At 36.7% G+C, this 19,490-nt stretch overlaps 1 protein-coding gene across 2 annotated transcripts in view; it reads right to left on the reverse strand.

The window, feature by feature from the left end:
- LOC145673067 (protein Wnt-5b-like) overlaps positions 1 to 19,490 on the reverse strand; it is a 756,220-nt gene that overhangs the window by 88,454 nt on the left and 648,276 nt on the right. The window lies entirely within an intron of this gene.

Here is a 19,490-nt window from a genome sequence, read left to right on the forward strand (position 1 = left end):
ACAAAAAGCACTGCATTTCCTCGTCTGTTCGATTTGAGAGATTTATGGATATGTTCTAGCTAAGGACCTCGCAAGAAATTGTTTATAGGAGGTCAATTCCCTATGACCAACCCTGTGCCCTCCAGAGGTCACCAAAGGTCACACACGGGTGTCGGTAGAACTGGTTCAAACTTGACATCCAAAAAATAGTTGTATTATACTGGGCTGCAGCAAATGAGGATAGTCCACGTAATGGTGTGACTTTTGGTGACCTCTGGAGATCACAGGGTTGATCATAGGAAGTTGACTCCATATAAAGAATTGACTGGGGTGTCCTCAGCTATACCCAAATCAGACAGACTAGGAAATGCAATGCTTTTTGTACGGTGACTTTTGGTAACCTCTGGAGGTCACAGGGTTGGTCATAGGAAGTTAGCCCCATATAAACAATTGACCAGGGGTCCTCAGATACAACATATTCAAAAATGACCCAAAATGGGCACAGGAGGAAATGCAATGCCTTTTGTACGGTGTCCTTTATAAGAATTTCATGAATGCAAGATTTTCAATGAATTTACACATTTCATCCCCTACAAGCCGAAAAAAGTGATTTCTTGATCTCTCTTCGACTGCCCTGATATATGTACAGTTGTCTAGGGAACATAGCATTCAACGTTCCCAGACCACGACTCTCTAAGTGGACTTTTCGGAATTTTCTTCCTATTCCCAAAAAATAAGGATAGTTTACCGAAGAATTTGAATTTGTCTACGAATACGGAGACCCTAGTAAATGTATAATTACAAGAATCCACAATACTTAAAGTCAATGATGATTTCAGGGAGTGGCTTTTGGGAGAAATTTTCCTCTGAAGCTGCAATATTTTTCTCGTGGGGTAAATATCCGAACGTGCTAAACGACAGTTATCAGTGTTTTCGCAGTTACTACTACTCCTTCAAATCTAGTCTTCATTAAGACTGTTCTAAGAAGAGAAGCTTAATTAAATTCTCATTCAAACTGTCAACCATCATTGCGATTGTTCGTTTACTCTGTCTTCCTATTCAGGGTCTCATTTAAGAGGGAGAAGGAGTGCGCCACAGCGGCCGGAATATTGGTGTTCAATTTAACATGGGATTTCAACCATTTTTTAGGCAAATCACGGTTTCATTTCGTTCTTTCGCAAAAATGTCTCAGTAGCGCACTAAATATGATGCATCTCATTTTAAAGGTGCAATTTGAACGCTGTGCGTGATATTTTCTTCTTATAAATACAGATAATTATAATCCAAATTCCCATAAGAAAATGATCAAAATCAGACGGAAAAGTCTTCTGTTTTTTTACAGTAAGGAAAAGAGCTAAAAACTCCGGACTTTTTTGAGAATGGAGTACAATCTTTGTATTTGTGCGCTACTGTACTATTTTTTCGCTGTTTCCAAAGACATCCATTTCACAATCGATGAGAAATTATATCCTTCATAATTGAATCTACAGAAATCAGAAATCAGATTTTTTCGTGTTCACGTACTTGGCCGTATAACTGCTAGATGGCACTATAGTCATTCCTCATCCCCCTTTCCTTCTCAGCGGGAGCCAGTCCTTTTGAAAATCTACTTTGAACTTCTTAACAGGGGCGGGAGGAAGGAAATCATTGTGAAGAACGGAAACTTCAAACACGAGGAATGGCAAAATTTATGACCTCTTTGGTTGATGGTTTCTGTTTCAGCAGTACAGTTTGTTTGTAGATGGTTTCTGTGAGAAGAAGTAATTTGTGTTTGTAGCGATAAAGTCAACCTTTCGACAAAAATTTGTGAAGGAGAAGCCGAACCAAAGTCTTCGTTTATCTATTCCAAGAAAGAAATGAAAACTTCCTGCAGGCTAAGAATATACATGCAAGAGAAAAAATAAGATACATTATTATAATCTTTAGGATAGATTAATTCCCGAAATATTCTTTGTTTACCTGTCAAAAAATCAAGAATAATATGGTATAAAGCTCTTTCATCAGTTTCCATCGTACAACATACTAGACACACACATTTATATACATACATACATGTACATATATATATATATATATATATATATATATATATATAGTGGCGGATCCAGGATATGATCAAGGGAGGAGGTAAACCATAGTTTGCCTCTTTATCCAGAGTAAACAGGATTGAAGCTCATTTTATCCAGTGTATACCTGAGCGTCAAGGGGGGGGGGCTATAGCCTCTATAGCCACCCTTGGATCCGCGCCTGTATATGTATACTATTTACAGTGCCGGAGTTACGTGTAAGCGAAACGAGCTATAGCTTATGGCCCCGCTCTCTTGGGGGCCCCAAAATCTAAAGAAAAATTGGATTTCTAAAATATAAAAAAATTTAAAAAAATAAAGTAAAATTTATATATACGTAGCAACAGTGCTTCCTGCTGTGTAGCCTACGTTCGTGTAATTAATAGGGCTCCTTCTACCAGTCTGCTTCCTAAATTATCTCTAGTTTCTTCATTGCTGTATGTAGGGTGCGTATGTTCATCTGGACACATAAAGGGCCCCATTACCTTCAACAGCTTGGGGCCCCACTAAACCTAAATCCGACTCTGACTATTTATGCATGTTTGCTCCCTCTTTTTTCGAAGCAGTGTTTCTTTGATATTGCTTCCAATTTCGGCAGGTTTTACCAAGGGGGGAAGAGTCCTTACTCATTCCAGGCATTCAAACTAGGGACTGGACTACTTGCTTCCAACATTCTGTCCCCCATGTTTCCCGGTCTGAATCAATTGTCTAAAGCCCATAAAACATTCAAATTCATATGTAGATATTGCTCATCAGTGTCGACACCTAAATATTTCTCAATCAACGGTAGGGGTGTTTGGTATCCTCAATCTGTCTCGCTCTTATTAGCGGAGCGGTAGTAATATTCGGTAGTAATTCTTTAAAAAAAAAAATGTTTTTTAATGTATGTAGTAACGCATAGGAAACTAAATTTTAATATACCCTAGTAGTATAGAAACGTACCATACGGTACCTTACCAAAATAAACATCCTATGCCAAGGACGCAAACATTAACAATAATAAAAAAAGATAATAATAAACATTTTTAAAGATATTCTTTCATTAATCAAGTCACACTTAAAAGTTTAAAAAAAATGTTTATGCGTGACTAAAAAAAAGGGATGCGCTCTCATATAGGCTTACAGTTACTTTATAAATTCTTAAAATGACGCACTCCATTCTTTTTATTTAGTCTTGCATAAACAAAATTATTTTTAACTTTTTAGTGGGAATTTATTAACAAAAGAATGTCTTTAAAAGGTGTCTTATCATTTTTTTAATTCGTTGGACACCTTTTCCAAATCCTAAAGTGATATGCAACCAGGGATACCAGGGCTGGTTAAAGGCTAGTATTTATTTTAGGATAAGGAAGTTGAATATAAAAACATATTAAAATTTGCTTTTAAAATAAATAGATATATTGCAAAGTATGAAAGTAAGAATGGAATATTGTATTGTCACCGGACTTACATCGCTCTGCAACAGTTCTTAGTTCTATGACGTCAGGAAATAAGTTCAATTTATACGAACACTTATTTAATGTTTGAAACAAACACCTGTTACATCCTTGTACACTCATGTCCAAAATGATTGTCGCATTTCTATAACTGTCTTCTTGTAAAAATATCATGTAATAATGATTTTGCAGGAGACTTTTAATACTGATACTATGTGTACAATCGGGAAATATATGTGGTAAATTTCATAGGAAAATACAGTAATTATAAATACGAAGATTAGAATGAGTAAAATAAAATGTTGCTAAATGGACACGAAAGTTTTGTTTTCGTTTTATTGTTCTTATTTACTGCTCTTTTGACATGAAATTTGCCACATACATGTCTTTGCCGATTGTACGCATACTAACATTATAAGAAATACCGGGTGAATTCGTTATCAAATTATATTCCTATAATAACATATTTATAGACATGCGACAATAATTTTGGACATGAGTGACACATCTTTTAATTCTATTATTAATGAAGTGGTCTATTTCCCCCAATAAAAACCAACATCAAGCAGGGCATGTGCTCCCTCCTGTCCTTCTAAGCCGGCCCCCAAGGCTGAATGTAACATTGCGGCTTTTTCCTGTTATAATAGGAAAAACTCAGGATGGTCAGCAACTGGTATCGAACCCAGGACCATTCGAATGTGAAGGCGAGAGAGAGGGTAAATCTGGTGGTCATATTTTGAAAAGAAAATAAGGAAATGGATTCCACTAAAAAAATGATTCACATTGTCAATACATTTCAAATCTTTGTCTGGGTTTTCTGCCTTTCAATTCCAAGTTAAAAAAAAAAAAAAAAAAAAAAAACACGAAGGCTCTAAATAAATTAGAATATCGACTCTCCCGTGTGTGTGTGTGTGTTTTTTTTTTTTTTTTTAATATTGGCATGGTTCTTCATTTTATATCAGATTCTTCCCGCACTATTCTGTTATTTACCATAGGTAGAATCCTTTGAGAAAGAGACAGGCGACAAGTGCTTTAGTTCTCTATGGTATGTTTGTGACCGTTGTACATATTTGAGTGGCTCTCTGACAGGAAGCTGACGGCTGATATCATGTTGGTCCCTCTTATTTATTTGTTTCTTCAGTTCTGTTTCTCTTTTAGCCAAAAGAAAAGAATTTCACTCTTCTGTCCCATTTACAGCCGTAACCATCCCCCTCCTACGCTGTCCAACTTTGACCACATGCAGGGGAAAACGAAGGAAAAGGACGGGTGCATTTGCTTTGACGGCATTTCAGCGACAACCCCATCTGTTGCCAAAATAAGGAAACACTTTGCACTGCGATATCTTCGATTTGTCAAGGTCACTTGACTCCCGCCGGCTCTTAAGCCCAGCTCTCATTTGAATTATATGTACTCTAAGAGAAAATCTAGTTTACCCTTCATTTAGGCTTTCAGTCACCAATCTGACTATAACTAACTACATATAAGAGCGTAATTCCGTGGAGATAATCACTGGACCAACGCTCGCTATCACTGCCACGGTGGCTCAGTGGTAGAGGGTTCACCTCTGGTGCTTGGGGTCCCGGGTTCGATCCCAGCCCCCGCCAAGTGAACTTTGTGGTGGACAAACACCGTGTGCGTGGGTTTTCTCGGGGTTCTCCCGTTTCCTCTCACTTTCTTCATTCCACCATTCCATTCATTTCTCATAATCACCGTCCCCTTTAGCCTAACCGGCATAACCGTGGGACGTAAAACTCAAAGATTTCCAACGCTCGCTATCACTCTAGTTTGGCAGAGGTATTAAACTGCTTAGGCAGTTTTGAGAGCATCAGTTCCTAATAGATCAGTTAAAGCTCTTGCCAAAATACAAACCAATCCAATCCAGCTGACGAATTTTTGCCCTTTGTGCCGAAGCTCTTATCTCCATTCTTGGTATTGTGATTATCTATAGGGTTGGTTTCGTATTTGTGAGGGTGAAAAATCGCAACTTTCACGTGTTTCCCTTTTCAGTTAAGCTCTGTGACCTATTTATTGTGGTGGTCTTGTTATTTTGCAGAAGTTGCGTCGGGGTGTCTAAGTTGTTATAATTATTACGTGGCGATGCTTGAAGATCGTAATGTTTCTCCAGAATTTGGCTAATTGTCGACAGCGAATTTCCTGAAGGATAGAAAGTCGATGTCTTCATGAATTTTGGAGTCCTGTGATAGCCCTGGATGCCCTGTTTTGGAGTACTTGGTGAGATATGAGACGGGATTTCGACGTGTGTTCCTATGCAGGATGGACATACAGTAGAATGGGACGGATGCTCACGGGTCATGGGTCACGGGATCTCGTAAACGTCACGGGTGTCTTGTGAGTAAGGGACTGGGATAGGAGTATTGGAAGGAGTGCCTTGAATCTTTGCGATGGCTTCATAGTGGTCATTGTAAGGTGATTGTCGAAGTAGAGCTTACAGTAGAATTGAACTCCCGAGTAATTCGCTTGCTGTGCTAGTTGGAACTTAGCAGAATGACTGTTGTGGTTTCCGGTGGAGTCCATAACAGATATCTTCAAGGGATTTTCCGTAGCATATCTGATGTTGCCGTGGCTTGCAAAGATTGCAGAGTCATCGGCAAAGGTAGCAAGGGTGGTATTTGGGGTGGTAGGTATGTTTGCTATGTATATAATCTGTTAGATGCAGGAACCTTGGAGAATACCTGCTTGCACCATTCGAGAAGTTTTGGCTAAAATGCCGTCGTCATCGTCACCAGTCGTGAGTTTACCAATCTTGTAGGGGTTGTAAATTCGTCCAGCAATTTTGCTGCTTTACCCAATGGAGGCTTTTTCGTTTATTTTTTGGTAATTGTTTTAAGATTTAAGGGCGGCATGTTCTCTTTGCTTTGTATTTACGTCTGGTTGAGAGAGAGACCAGGGAGGAGGCAGGGAGATCCCAATAACTGTGTTCCCCTCTCTGTGTGAAATTAATTTAGATAACTTTTGATCGAATGGTAAGTTTTATTCTCTTTTCCTTGTATTGGCTTTTGAAAGGACCTGACATCCGTGAGCTCTTCCTTCTCTTAAGAGTGCAAGGTCAAGCATAGTGAAGCTGAAGTTAAGCTTATTTCTGTTTGTGAGTGTTATCTTTTTGTGTTATATGGCAGTGTGTATTAGCCGTTTGTATAATTTAACCTTGTGTGTCGTTTCTTTGTATTCTTCTGGGATGGTGCTAGCTCTTTTTACTTTGTGTTCCGTAGGAGATATCACCATACGTAAAGATGATGAAGAAATTTTCTTAGGGAAATTGACATGAAGTTCTTTTGAATAGCTTTGTATAGTAGTGGTTTGGCAGGCTCCGTAGTCATAGTGAGTATTAAGGCTATCCACTTCATGATCTCTTGAGTGGCATTGTGTATGGTTTTCTATTATGATATTTTCTATTGGAAATGTTCCTCCGGTGTGCATTTCTCTGATTGGTTGTTCGTTTGTCTTCTTGGTGTGTTGAGGATTCACAGGTGTATGTCTGTTGGTGGTCCTCATAACAGCCGGAGGTTGTGTTTTGGTCTCGTTTTATCTTTGATTTTATTATGTTTGTAGTCGTTTACAAGGGTTGTAGTCGATCTGTGCTAGATGATGAGGGCAGCTGCTATGGCCTGTCTGGTGACCTATGGTTTTGCAGGTGGTGCAGTACTTTGAGTTGATGGGCATACTACATTGGACGTCATGATATTCTCATGTTGCGTAGATTTCCTTCAGACTTGTATGAAGAATATATACACAAATATCGGTTAAAAAGTAACGTCCACCAATCCACTGTAGCTCGCTAATTGTAAGAGAAATGAAATTTTGTAATGCAGAAGCATTGTTCCTTTGGAAATGTCACACAATATATTCTGTAATCCATTTGCTTCGAAATTGGTCAATCCACTGCAGTGTACACATCATTGCTTCCATGACACGAATGCATGTTCGTAAAACTCTTGAGGAGGTCGGTTATTACACCATTTTTCCAAACACGCAATTAGTTCGTTGTCATCTTGAAACTGATTCTCACGCAGATGAGCCTTCAGTCGTAAAAACAGACACAAATCAAATGTCACTAAGTCGGAGTTGTATGGGAGTTGCTGCAAAACTATCCATCTCAGTTGGCCAATCTTCTGAACAGTCATATGAAACCCAGTAACGTAATCTTTGGATTAGCATATAATCTCTTGCTGTATTTATGTATTCATGATCCGGTGGTACATCTCATGGTGATACATCTATTTCCATGATTTTTTTTTTTTTGATAAATTCCTCAATGACTGATGCATTTTCATCGGTTGTGACGATTGACAATTTACATGACCGTGGTTGATCCTGAATCCTGAAATCTCTGAAGTCATAGACGCATTACTTCGATTCCTACTTGGTGTTGTCCATAGACTGGCAACAGCTTACTGTGATTCAGTGTTGCTGGGTTATTGCCGTTCTCGTAGAGAAATTAGATTACAGCACGTTGCCGTAGTAGGATGTCACGCTGATCATCCGTGGTTGCTTACCTGCTACAACCGACTAATACTTCTACATACAAAATGCCATTTCTCTAATGCTTATCACTACTAAAATACAGTGAAAAATGTGCGTTACTTTTTCAGTTTTCTTTTAAATATATTGTATAGTAAGTACAAGTACATATATAGTATATCACAGTAAGCTGTTGCCAATATATACTGTGCGTATATGTAACTTTCAATGTCTTAACAATCCGTTGAGCTATATTTCTTAGCTGAGGTTAGATTCGGTTACCTAATCTAATGTTGCTTAATTCTTTGCTTACCTTATGATTTAATCTAAAAGAAGAACGAAAGTAAAGAAAATTGAAAAAAAAAAAAGATCTATATACGCTAGTAGGATAGAATCTCAATTGTACTAAGATAACCTAAATTAAACTAACCTAGGCTAATCTAAGTTAGTTATAGGTGATATCATCAATTCTAAACCAACCAAAGTTAGTATCTTCAAAAGAAAACTAACGTAAATTACCTCAAAACTAACCTAACTTACGAAATGCAGGGACACTGCTAAGATGTTAAAAATTTATTGATTTCCGTCCTATCCACTTCAAACAAATTTACGCTAAGGAAGAAGAGGGCATTTATCGATTACAACTTGTTAAGCATAAAAAGTTGATTTATTTAAATAAGCACCGCAATTACGGATATTTTATTTATGCAAAACCAAAATAAATCGGACCACAAATCTAACTTCAGTAGCTGAAGATATTTCCGACGATACAGTGATCATTGTTTCAACCAGTCAGCTACTGGTCAATCAGCGTGCATTTACTTAGATTTATTTGTTTATAGGTTATAAATTGTGCACTTGACAACAAACCAAAAAACTTGCCAAATGGGAAGCACATCTGCTAGAATTCTGACGAGTTTTGAAAAACAAAGGAAACCAGAAATAGCATGTTATTGGTCTTCGTTGATCAATTTCAACCTAGTGACACAAAGACTAAGTATACTGCTTAACCAATACTGTACTGGAGTATAAAGTGGAACTGGAAAGTAGGCTTCACATATACACATATTATTATTTTTTCTTAAAATCCCAGGTTTACTACAGAAAACATAAACAAATACATCTAACATCGAATGATTAGGTCAAGAATGGAGAATATGAAAACAGGTTTTATTTATAAATACCACGTGTTTACCTAAATTTTTAAGCTATCCTTTTCCGCAAAATGTGGTAATACCAGATGTGAATAAAATTCAACAGTGATTAATTACCATGTTAGGAATTAATTTATTCTTGTCTAGGAAAACTTAAGTTATGTATTTCTATCCTGGACATGGATGTACGATAAATTTATAACATGAGATGTTGCAGGACAGTGGACAGTCCACAATTTAAGTAATTATTATACTGAAGGGATCGAAGTACTTGTAGAATTTCCTAATTACCATTACGATTTTTAGTTGTGAAATATGTATGACCATCTGTACCGTTCCAATTTCCATGATAATACACCTTATCTTGTTGTGATTATTGTTACTAGTTTATTTATTGAAGTTCAGCACCGAGGCTACACATGGATTACGGTTTATGGTAGAATCAGAACCATCGTTATGCGTTAAAATTTCAATGTTCTTCCACCGGGAATTGAACCTTGGACCATGTATACCAAAGGCGCTTGTCCACACAGCTATTATTGTTTTAGCAAAATATATATCAAATAGGGAAGGTAAGAAATAAGAAATTTCCATAAATATTTAAAGGGAACTCAGTAGGAAGGAACACAATAACCACTAATATTCACATCAATATACAATAACAGTATTTAGTCTCATGCAAATACTCGCAATACTTAATTAAGTAAAATAATATTTAGTTTAACGTCCCAGTGTTATGTCCTGAAGGAGATGAAATCGTCCCAGAGTTATCGTCCCACAATGTCTATGATATTCTGGGAGATGAAATCGTTCCATAATTCTAATCGTCCCATCGTCCATTAGAATTTTACGTCCCATAGTTATTTAGGCTAGGCTAAAGGTGACGGTGATAATGAGAAATGAATAAAATGACAGAATTAAGAAAGTGGGACGAAACGGGAGAACCTAGAGAAAATCCATACACACGGTGTTTGTCCACCACAAAACTCACTTGGCACAAAGTGCAATCGAACCAAGGACCTCATGCAACAGAGGTGAACGTTCTGCTACTTAGCCATCGCGGCCCGCTGAAGGTGATGAATTATGAATGAAAGCAATTGGTTTAAGAAAGAATGGAAGAAAATCGAAGAATCCTAGAATAAATCACGGATGCAATGCTAACTGCTGGCTTATATGGTGTGGAACTATATCAATTATCTACTACATACAGGATCGTAGCCACATAAGAACACTAAGACCAAGAGAGTCGATTTTTTTTATGACTTGAATTTACCTTATTCATACATATATATCAACAAAGAATAAAGTACCAGGACGGATAAGCCCCTCTGACCACCCCTAGCTACAGGTCTCACTATGAAGATAACCATATTCACATTAATTTAGTTAACTTCAAGAGACAGCCGCTAACCCTAAGCTGAAAGCTGAACTAAATCAATAGTGAAAGGTTAATCCGTGCACTTTTAAATTATTTTATCGCATTCATTACACCTGGGCAAAATTCTTCCAGTTTTAAACGTAGTTTTTGTAGTTTCGCAGTTTGTATTTTTCGTAGTTTTCTTAGTTATGAGCTAAATAAAATTCTCCCTTCCCTCAACAGAAAAAGCACGATCAAAGTTTTATATATATGAAGAATTTGAAGGTATTTGTCCAAATAATAATAATAATAATAATAATAATAATAATAATAATAATAATAATAATAATAATAATAATAATAATAATAATAATAATAATAATAATAATCGTGCTGGCCAAATCCTGGCTGGCAGTTTAGCAGTAGCCTTGTCTGCCTGCCCTGCTATCATTAGTGAAATCTGTAAGTTTCCCGAGGAAAAAAAGAGTTTCTACTCTGCACCACAACTAAAAGTATTTGAGATTCTGAGACGAATATTCGGACCCAAGAGGAACGCGAATGGGGAATCGCAGAAACTTCATAATGAGCAACTACATAATTTATACCGGCTGCCAAACATTGTTAAGGTCATCAAATCTAGGACGCTCAGGTGGGCAGGTCATGTAGCTAGAATGGAAGAAAGTTGGAACGCTTTCAAAGTTTTAACTGGAAGTCCAATCGGAAAACGATCCTTAGGAAGACCTAGGCGCAGATGGGAGGACAATATTAAGATGGATCTCGCAGAAATAGAAACACAAAGTAGAAACTAGATCCAGTTGGCTAAGGATAGAAGTCAATGGAGAGCTTTTGTGAACACAACATTGAACCTCCGAGTTCCCTAGCCCATAGAGTTAGTTAGCTAGTTTGCACCACCAAAATATGTACCGGTAATAAATAGGGAATTAGGTGACTGAACCGGCCGGTTTAACTGACTCAACGTATGTGTCACTTTCTTGTTAGATACCAGAGACCATTTGGAGCACTGTAGAGCAGTGTGGAAAAGAATTACCCAAGATAAATAGTTGTGGAGAACAGTTGAAGAGACCTTCAAACAACAGTAGATAGATAAGGGTTGACTATTATGATCTATTAATGTATAAAACCAAAAAGGTGACCTTATTTAACACAAAACAGTTTATAGTCGGAACTCCTGCACCAAACAGACTCACCTGACACATCACACTGACAGATCTCTGACAGATAGGTCATATCACAACATTAAGAATGGTCTGGTAAACCATGGATGTTAATTGGAATCTGATATCCGGTTTTCAATAACTACTATTCTGCTCGATATAAAGGATTCTACAAACACCATAGCGGCAAACAAAGTGAAATACAAAAGCGGCTTTTTCTTTACAAAGACCTTTAAAAATTATGGTGTTTTTCTTTTGAGTAACGACCAGCAAAGTAGTATTACTGTATGACTGAGATACCCCACCAACAGAAGTCTGGTAGAAATATTGATGACAATCAATTAACTTGCAAAAAGTAATTGGATTCTTAAAAAGTACAGTAATTTGTCATGAAAAATAGGGTTCTGCCACTCCAGTAGGCAAAGATTTAGTAGGATGTATTACAACTAATGACAAAAACAGATCATTATAAATATATTCAATCACCTTCAAGCAAGAAGTACCACCTGGTCATTATAATTATATTAAGAAGAAAAAATAACATCAGTACTGAAGAATGTAAGAAAAAAGTGCTCATAGTATCGCTAATCTCCCTTGTACCTACTTTTTGAATTATGATTTTTCTCGCCCTTGTACTTTTCAGATTCATGATTATCTGCCGACAAATCGTTGACGAAATGGCGGTCCTTTTTTGTTTAAAGGAAAAATGAATGTTGTCTTTTGTTAATTAATGAGGAAGGAGAGAAAAGTGATTCTTTTTTAGTTTTTGTCTTATCTTCAAATAAAAAAAAGGAAAACAAAATTATGGCGTAACCAATTGCCTTCCCGTAAGCACTTCTAAAGCCATCAGCCGTTTAATGATGGTAAAGGTTCTTGCACCTCTATCAAAAGAAAAGACTAAATGTCTTGAAATTTCCGCTTTCTTTTAGGGCTTCCGAGAAACTAACAGCTTGTTCCGGGTGCTGTCATCAAACCCACGATAATGCTTCTTCACGAACTAAACTATCATACAATTCTTGCTATGGTTAAGACATGTTGATTGCAATATACACTTTCCACGTTTGTTATCTCGTAGTAAGAAAACAAAAGCCAGAAAGTTAACCTTGTTTTTTAAACCAAGTTAAGCTCGCCATTTTGTGTGGCCTAAGATTTGTTTTTAAGAAGTGTTATCATTAGGTTGTCAGTGAACTTGTGTGTGTGTGTGGTGTGGTGTCTATTTTGGGGATAAATAACACCAAGTCACGAAATCAACAGCTGGTTTGCTGCTTGCAATGCGAAGTTGCTTCATCATTAACCTTACGACAGCAAGGTTTGTTTCAAGAGGAATGCAATATAAACTTCATTTAATTTTACGAAACGTTTCAATTAAATTTGTCAGTGGACCAATTTACAAATAAAACTTCGTATCAAGATGTTATTATCTTTTTTGTTGTGTCCAGAGGTAATTGCACTTTGCCAACTGGAAGTGTACCATGATCGAGAACGCTGGCAATGACAGTTGTTTATATTGATACATGACGTATGTGTGTTAATTAATTTTTGCTATTAGGTTGCTCGGTTAAATATAGAAAATGTAGGGCTTTCAAAGACATTTGGGTGCTTATTAATCACAATGTCTTTGATAACTATGTTAATAGAGCATCCGGTTATATAAATCGAAACGTGTGGTCATTTGCTCAAGACTTTTTTTTACTGTTTACTATGATTAGCAATGACTAATATAATATATAATTGATTACCCGAAATTGATCTGCTCAAATGAGACCGGACATGGTGCTTAAAGTGGGACCTGAAACAGTGTCTCAGCTTTAAGGCTTAATGTCCCCATCAAGGATCGAATCCGAAGCCAAGAGTGTTAACCAATCGACTGCGAACTAATCCGTCAACAGGATCTGGATACATTTGTTTAGATCTACCTTTACTTGAATATCTGACAATGAAACACAAACACTTGAGCGCTCCCTCCTCAAGTTTACAGAAATTAGAACCACTGGTTATGAACTATTTGCCCACCACGCTTGGATTCCAGAGCTGGTCAATAATTTAAAATGGGCCTACAAAGGCTCAGAAGTAGAGTGCTAACGTTCCGTGCATAGGTCTGTGGTTCAATCCCATCTCGCTTCAAATGGGCTTTGTGGTGGACAAATACCATGTGCGTGGATTTTCGTGGGGTTCTCCCACTTTCTTCATTCCACGATTTCTTTCATTGTTATCATCACCTTCTCCCTTAGCCTCGGAGCCTAGTCGTGAGAGGTTAAGGTTGAAAATTGTAAAAAGCTGGGAAAACCTAATAATGACCCTAACAATTATCTACAATGTGCAAAGTTAATCAAGGTTCTCGGGGAAAATATGGATGCTCAAAACTATTGGTCTTTGAAACGCTCACTCTGATCTCTCTTGATTTTGACAATATATGATTAGTTTTTTAACATCTTGTTCCAGGGGATCCGGAAACTCCCTTTGCGTACGTCTCTTCCAAATCATTTTCAATAAACTAATAGGAGTTTTCAAGATCTTTTCTATAATGTAGAAATTGTTGAGTTCTCGACAATTTATGACGTCACGAACGGCGCCTAACTATCTATACAAAAGTTCTCAACCTAGTTTACCTTGCACATTTCATTTCTCTTAATTTTCATGACAACAACAAATTGCCAAAACATGTAACGTCTGTGAAGTTTGCTAGAGTTAAAGTGTAAATGCTCATTAAAAGTGGGTATTTTGTTTATTCTTGAGGTCTCCCTGGATCTATCCTATTTATAAAACAAAACAATCTTAGTTTGTGGTTAACGCTAATATCATGGAATGTTATACAACACGGCTTTAGAGATGTATAATGTTGGCCACGATAATGCATCGCGATAATTTCCAATAGTAAACAGTCACGTTAATAGATGTCGCTACGTGCACCTGTCTGACGCTAATAGCTGTTGCTACGTGCGGTATTATCTGCCTGTTTGACGTTAATAGATGTCGCTACCTGTGAAATTGTTGTGAATAACGAAATCCTTGAATAATTACTTAAAAATATGGTATAGACTTTGAGGTTATTGGTGGGCAAACTCAAAATAAATAAATAAATTTATTAAATGTAAACAATTAGAGCTTATAATTAATTTATCTAATAGTGCACAACGGGCCAAAAGCTTGAGTGCAACAACTAGGGTTGCCAACTGACCGGTATTTTTGTTAGGCTTTACTATATATTTTAAAGGTTTAAAAATGCAATTCTTCTTCGTCTGTGGTCGGTGGGAGCTCATGTGGTTCGAATTCCATGTTAATCAGTAGATCTACGTCTCATATAGCCTCGGTGCTGAAAGGGATGCTAAACTAAAATCAACTCAATTCAACTTCTTCGTCTGTATTGAGGATTAGGCCTGGATACCGGAAATTTTATTTTTCTAGACTTGGCAACCCTGGTAACAACTAGCACTAATAAAAATGAATGTAATCCTGTTGTTGATCACATCTAACTACCAAACCGATTGACATAACATTTTAAACATCCCTACCTCGAACTGGGATTTTATCATGTTAATTTTATTAAAATGAGTGTTATTACATTTATAGTTGCGTCACTGTTACTCACGTGCTAGCCCAACCCACTTATTTGTCTTCGCTGTCCTGGAAGATCGCAGAGTTAATGCTTTGTTGCAATTTAGTGCACGCCAATAAACTTCCCCAGTTATACGGCTTTTGCGTATTGGCGCGATGAGGCAACAGCCTAGTGATTTCAAGGACATGAAATCATTATCAGCCAACTATAAGCACGCTATCTGGTGTTGTCTTTTGCTCTAGATGGCAGTGCTAAGTGATTGGAGGACAGTTCATACAGCGACACGACTATAAATAATATAAAAGGGCCGTTCATACAACGATACAACTATAAATATGAGTTTTTGATTCTTACACCTCTTTGTCTCTTCACGGTGGTATCAACATTCTGCAGCCAGGCACGTACGCAGGAATTCATTTCGGAGGGATCTACAGATTTTAAGGGAGTCCGGATTCACTATGAGAATAAAGTATATTAAAATTTGCAAAACCATCTCGAAAATTAGACTAAATTTATAGAAAATCCAGAATTTCGTCAGAGGAGTCCAGACTCCAGGACCAACCCTGCATACTTCCCTCCTTGTGGCAATACCCAGGATCACACTCAACTTGTGTCAATCCGAAATTGGCATTACACTTTGGTAAAATTACGATAAGTAGCAAGAAGCACTTGAGTTTTCTCACCGCACGGCGACGGAAGTGTATCCAGCAAAACATTTCGAGCACAATTCCTTTCTTCCGATGCCACTTCCAAAAATTTAACACAGGATAACATGTTTCGCATCAAGCAGATCTGTCTGATCATGGGGACAAAAAGAAACATTTTTACTGTTCTATAAAAATATTCCTAATATTCATGGGGCTAAGAAGCACTGGGGCGCGGGCAAAATCCAAGAGAATAAAATCCAGAATCATATATTCCATCGCACTCAATGTAGATTCTCAGCACTTTTCAATTCCGCTCAGAGAAAATCTGAAATCACAGCCCGCACGATTTGAAATGAACTTTTGAATACTGGGTCGAGCTGGGATCTCATCATTCCATTTCCATTGACATACACTTCCTAAGGGGGGGAGGGTTAGGAAATAAACATACACTTTACAATTTTCGCATAAACTTATTTCTCCCGGGCGTTCAGGTAGCTTTATTCTTCGATATGTTCCAGTCATTGACTAAATATTATGGAAAACATTCCGTGTAAAAGCAAAGAATGCTTTTTGGAACACATAGTAGGTGAATTTAAGGTTGGTGTAAAGGGACAAATTTTGCCGATAAATGTCACTACAGTCTTTGTATCTCACGTATTCTTTACCTTTCACAAAAATTCACGATTTCGCTTACAAATTTCAACCTAAAGACTTCAAATTTTTAGAGAAGGAACTTCATAACATATCGAAGGCAGGAATCCGTACCGATTTTTTTAAATTTAGAATTCTCTTCATTGTTGAAATGGATATCCAAACCTTTAACAATATAAGTTTCAACAATGAAGAAAATTCTAAATAAAAAATCGGCACGGATTGTTGCCTTTGATAAGTTATGAAGTTCCTTCTCTAAAACTTTCGAGTCAGTAGGTGGAAACTTGTAAGAGAAATCGTGAATTTTCTTGAAAGGTAAAAAATATATGAGATACGAAGACTGTAGTGATATCTATCGGTAAAACGTGTCCCTTTAAACTATCCTTAAGGGAGTTATAGGGGCACCGATTGAAGAAGTCTATTGGTGGAATGTGTGTTTCTTCGTCATAGACACAAGCAAGATATCGATTCTAGGAGCTGACTCCCTCGGCCCCTCTAGGATCGGTGTCCTTACGATACAGGATTGTACATGTTTCAAAGATTTTTCATAGATCTTATCTACTCTAGAAAGCTAGTATGCAGCAATTAATATCATTCAAAAACAATACCTTTCACTTCCTAAGTTATATCCTATTATATCCAATTACCTTAATGCGCAATCTTGGAGAATTTGTGTGATAACAGAATGGACAGACAAATTATCGAAAGAAAAAATCTCTGGACACATTTATATTTCTCAGCAGCATTTTTAGACATGTCTTTTTCTAAAAGTCATGCTTTTTAAACTTCCACTGATTGCGAAATTTGGTTATGTCAAGACCTCAAGAATGTCAGGGAAAAAAGAAAACATTTCATACACAATATATGAATGTATGTGTATAACGAAAGAATAAAAACCAGATTGGATTTTAACGAACCTAATAATTTCTAGTTAATATGCCATGCTGTGTTAACTCATGCGTGTTACAAGGTAATCAGTCTTCTTAAAAAAAAATTAAGAGGGAGCGGTATGAAAGAGAAAAAGTGGGGGGCAAAAGAATCTGAATATTTTTTTCTCTTTTAGTTCATGTCATCCTTGACCCATAAGCAGTAAGTATGGTAGTACTGATGTATATATCCCTACGTACTAAGAAAATACTTCTTTTGATATTTCTTATAAAAAGAAAAGTTATCGGTACCGCTGTGCAAGAAGATGGACTAGTAAATGTACAAATATGTGGTAATTATTGTACAGGTAACAGATGTTGGTACAATAATAATAACAATAATTTGTCGGTGTGACAGCTCTTGAAAGGCCAAGAATTGCACTATCAGATGGTATTTTAAATTTAATGATTTGTGATAGGTAGAAGGTTCAGCGGTAAAGTGCTCACTTCCCGTGTGAAAGCTCCTTGGTTCGATCCCAAACCATATGACTGGATAAAATAAAATTTGTGGTTCTGGGCTTCCTCATAGCCTCATTCCTCAAATAATTCACAACATTCACTTTCTTTAATAATCTGTTTTAATGTAATTAGTCTAAAAGGAATAACTGTGGAACATCATAAAGGTTTGTTAATAGGTAATTATTATTTACTGTATATATGGTTTCTAAAACGAAGTTTATTTTTTTAAGTGATTAGTTCATCTCTTCCAATTATCATAATATTCTATATGTTGTCAGGGTAAACCGAGCCAAGTACTGTCAGAGCTTAGCCTCTTTCCGCAATTACCTCGCGGGTTTACCCGTAAAATGTGATCGGAATCAGGAACCACGCTCACCAAAGACACACACGACGCAAACCATTATGCTATTTAGGATTATTTAGACTTTAACCCTTTTGTCACCAACGGAACTAATAGGTCTCAATAATTGTTCTTTGTATCTCATTCGCGCTCGATCAAATTCATTGTAATGGTGTTCAACTATAATTTATCTGGAACAGAAAGCAATACGACCACATCCCTTTTGTTTTTGTATTACATACATATATACGTATTAGTATAAACTCTCTCTGCTTGTGTCAAATACAGTATTTTGTAAGTTACTTGTAAAAACGTAACGATTTAGAAGTTACTTTACTTTCCCTTAAAATGTGACGCGTTACTTGCCCCAGAAAAGTAACTGTTACCCTGCTTCGAAAGTAACGCTAGTAACGCGTTGCATTTAGATTCGAAACTTTGAATATATGTATATACAAAAAAAATCTTATTATTCCAATTTTCCCTACTACCACAATTATTATTATTATTATTATTATTATTATTATTATTATTATTATTATTATTATTATTATTATTATTATTATTATTATTATTATTGCACATTCTGATTTTCCCCAATCATCTTAAATGTTTAGAACTGTAGATTGATAGTAGTAGATATGCTATATCATTTCATGCGGACAGTTACTTTCTAGAAATAAAGTAGGCCTGCTCATCAGTCACAGTTTATTCATATTAACCGTTTATTGTATATCGTTAACTATGGCACCCATCAAACATATAAACAGTAAAATCAACTGTAAACAAGTAAAGGTTATTGAAATGCTATGCTGCATTGTAAAAAGAATTATTCTCTTTTTGTATGCGTGAACTGCAATGACTTTTGATCACTTCTTTTACATGTATATATGTGTGTACAACAGGAGGAGTGCGAAGTGTGAACAAAATGTGTGAGAAATGTGCACGACTTGCACCTTTGGAAGTTTCCACACATTTTGCACACAATTTGCAGTCCTGTTGCACGCATATATATATATACAGACTGTCCCATAATTCGTGTGTAAACTTTAATTTGATAGTACTCAGAACTGGTAAAAGCTAGAACTGCGAAATTTACAGGCAATTTAGAGGAAGGTCAGAAGATTTGTTTGATAGCAAAACGAGATCGCGGGTGTTATTGTTTGCGGAGTTACAGGGTCAAAGGTCAAAATGCGATTTTTTCCTTATGGGATTTCAATGTTAAATAGTAGTCTCACATGCCATTTTTTTGAATATCCATCTCCGGT

Source organism: Thermobia domestica, chromosome 16 (genome assembly GCF_964235325.1).
Source record: "Thermobia domestica chromosome 16, izTheDome1.hap1.1, whole genome shotgun sequence".
In the NCBI taxonomy this organism is placed as follows: Eukaryota; Metazoa; Arthropoda; class Insecta; order Zygentoma; family Lepismatidae; genus Thermobia; species Thermobia domestica.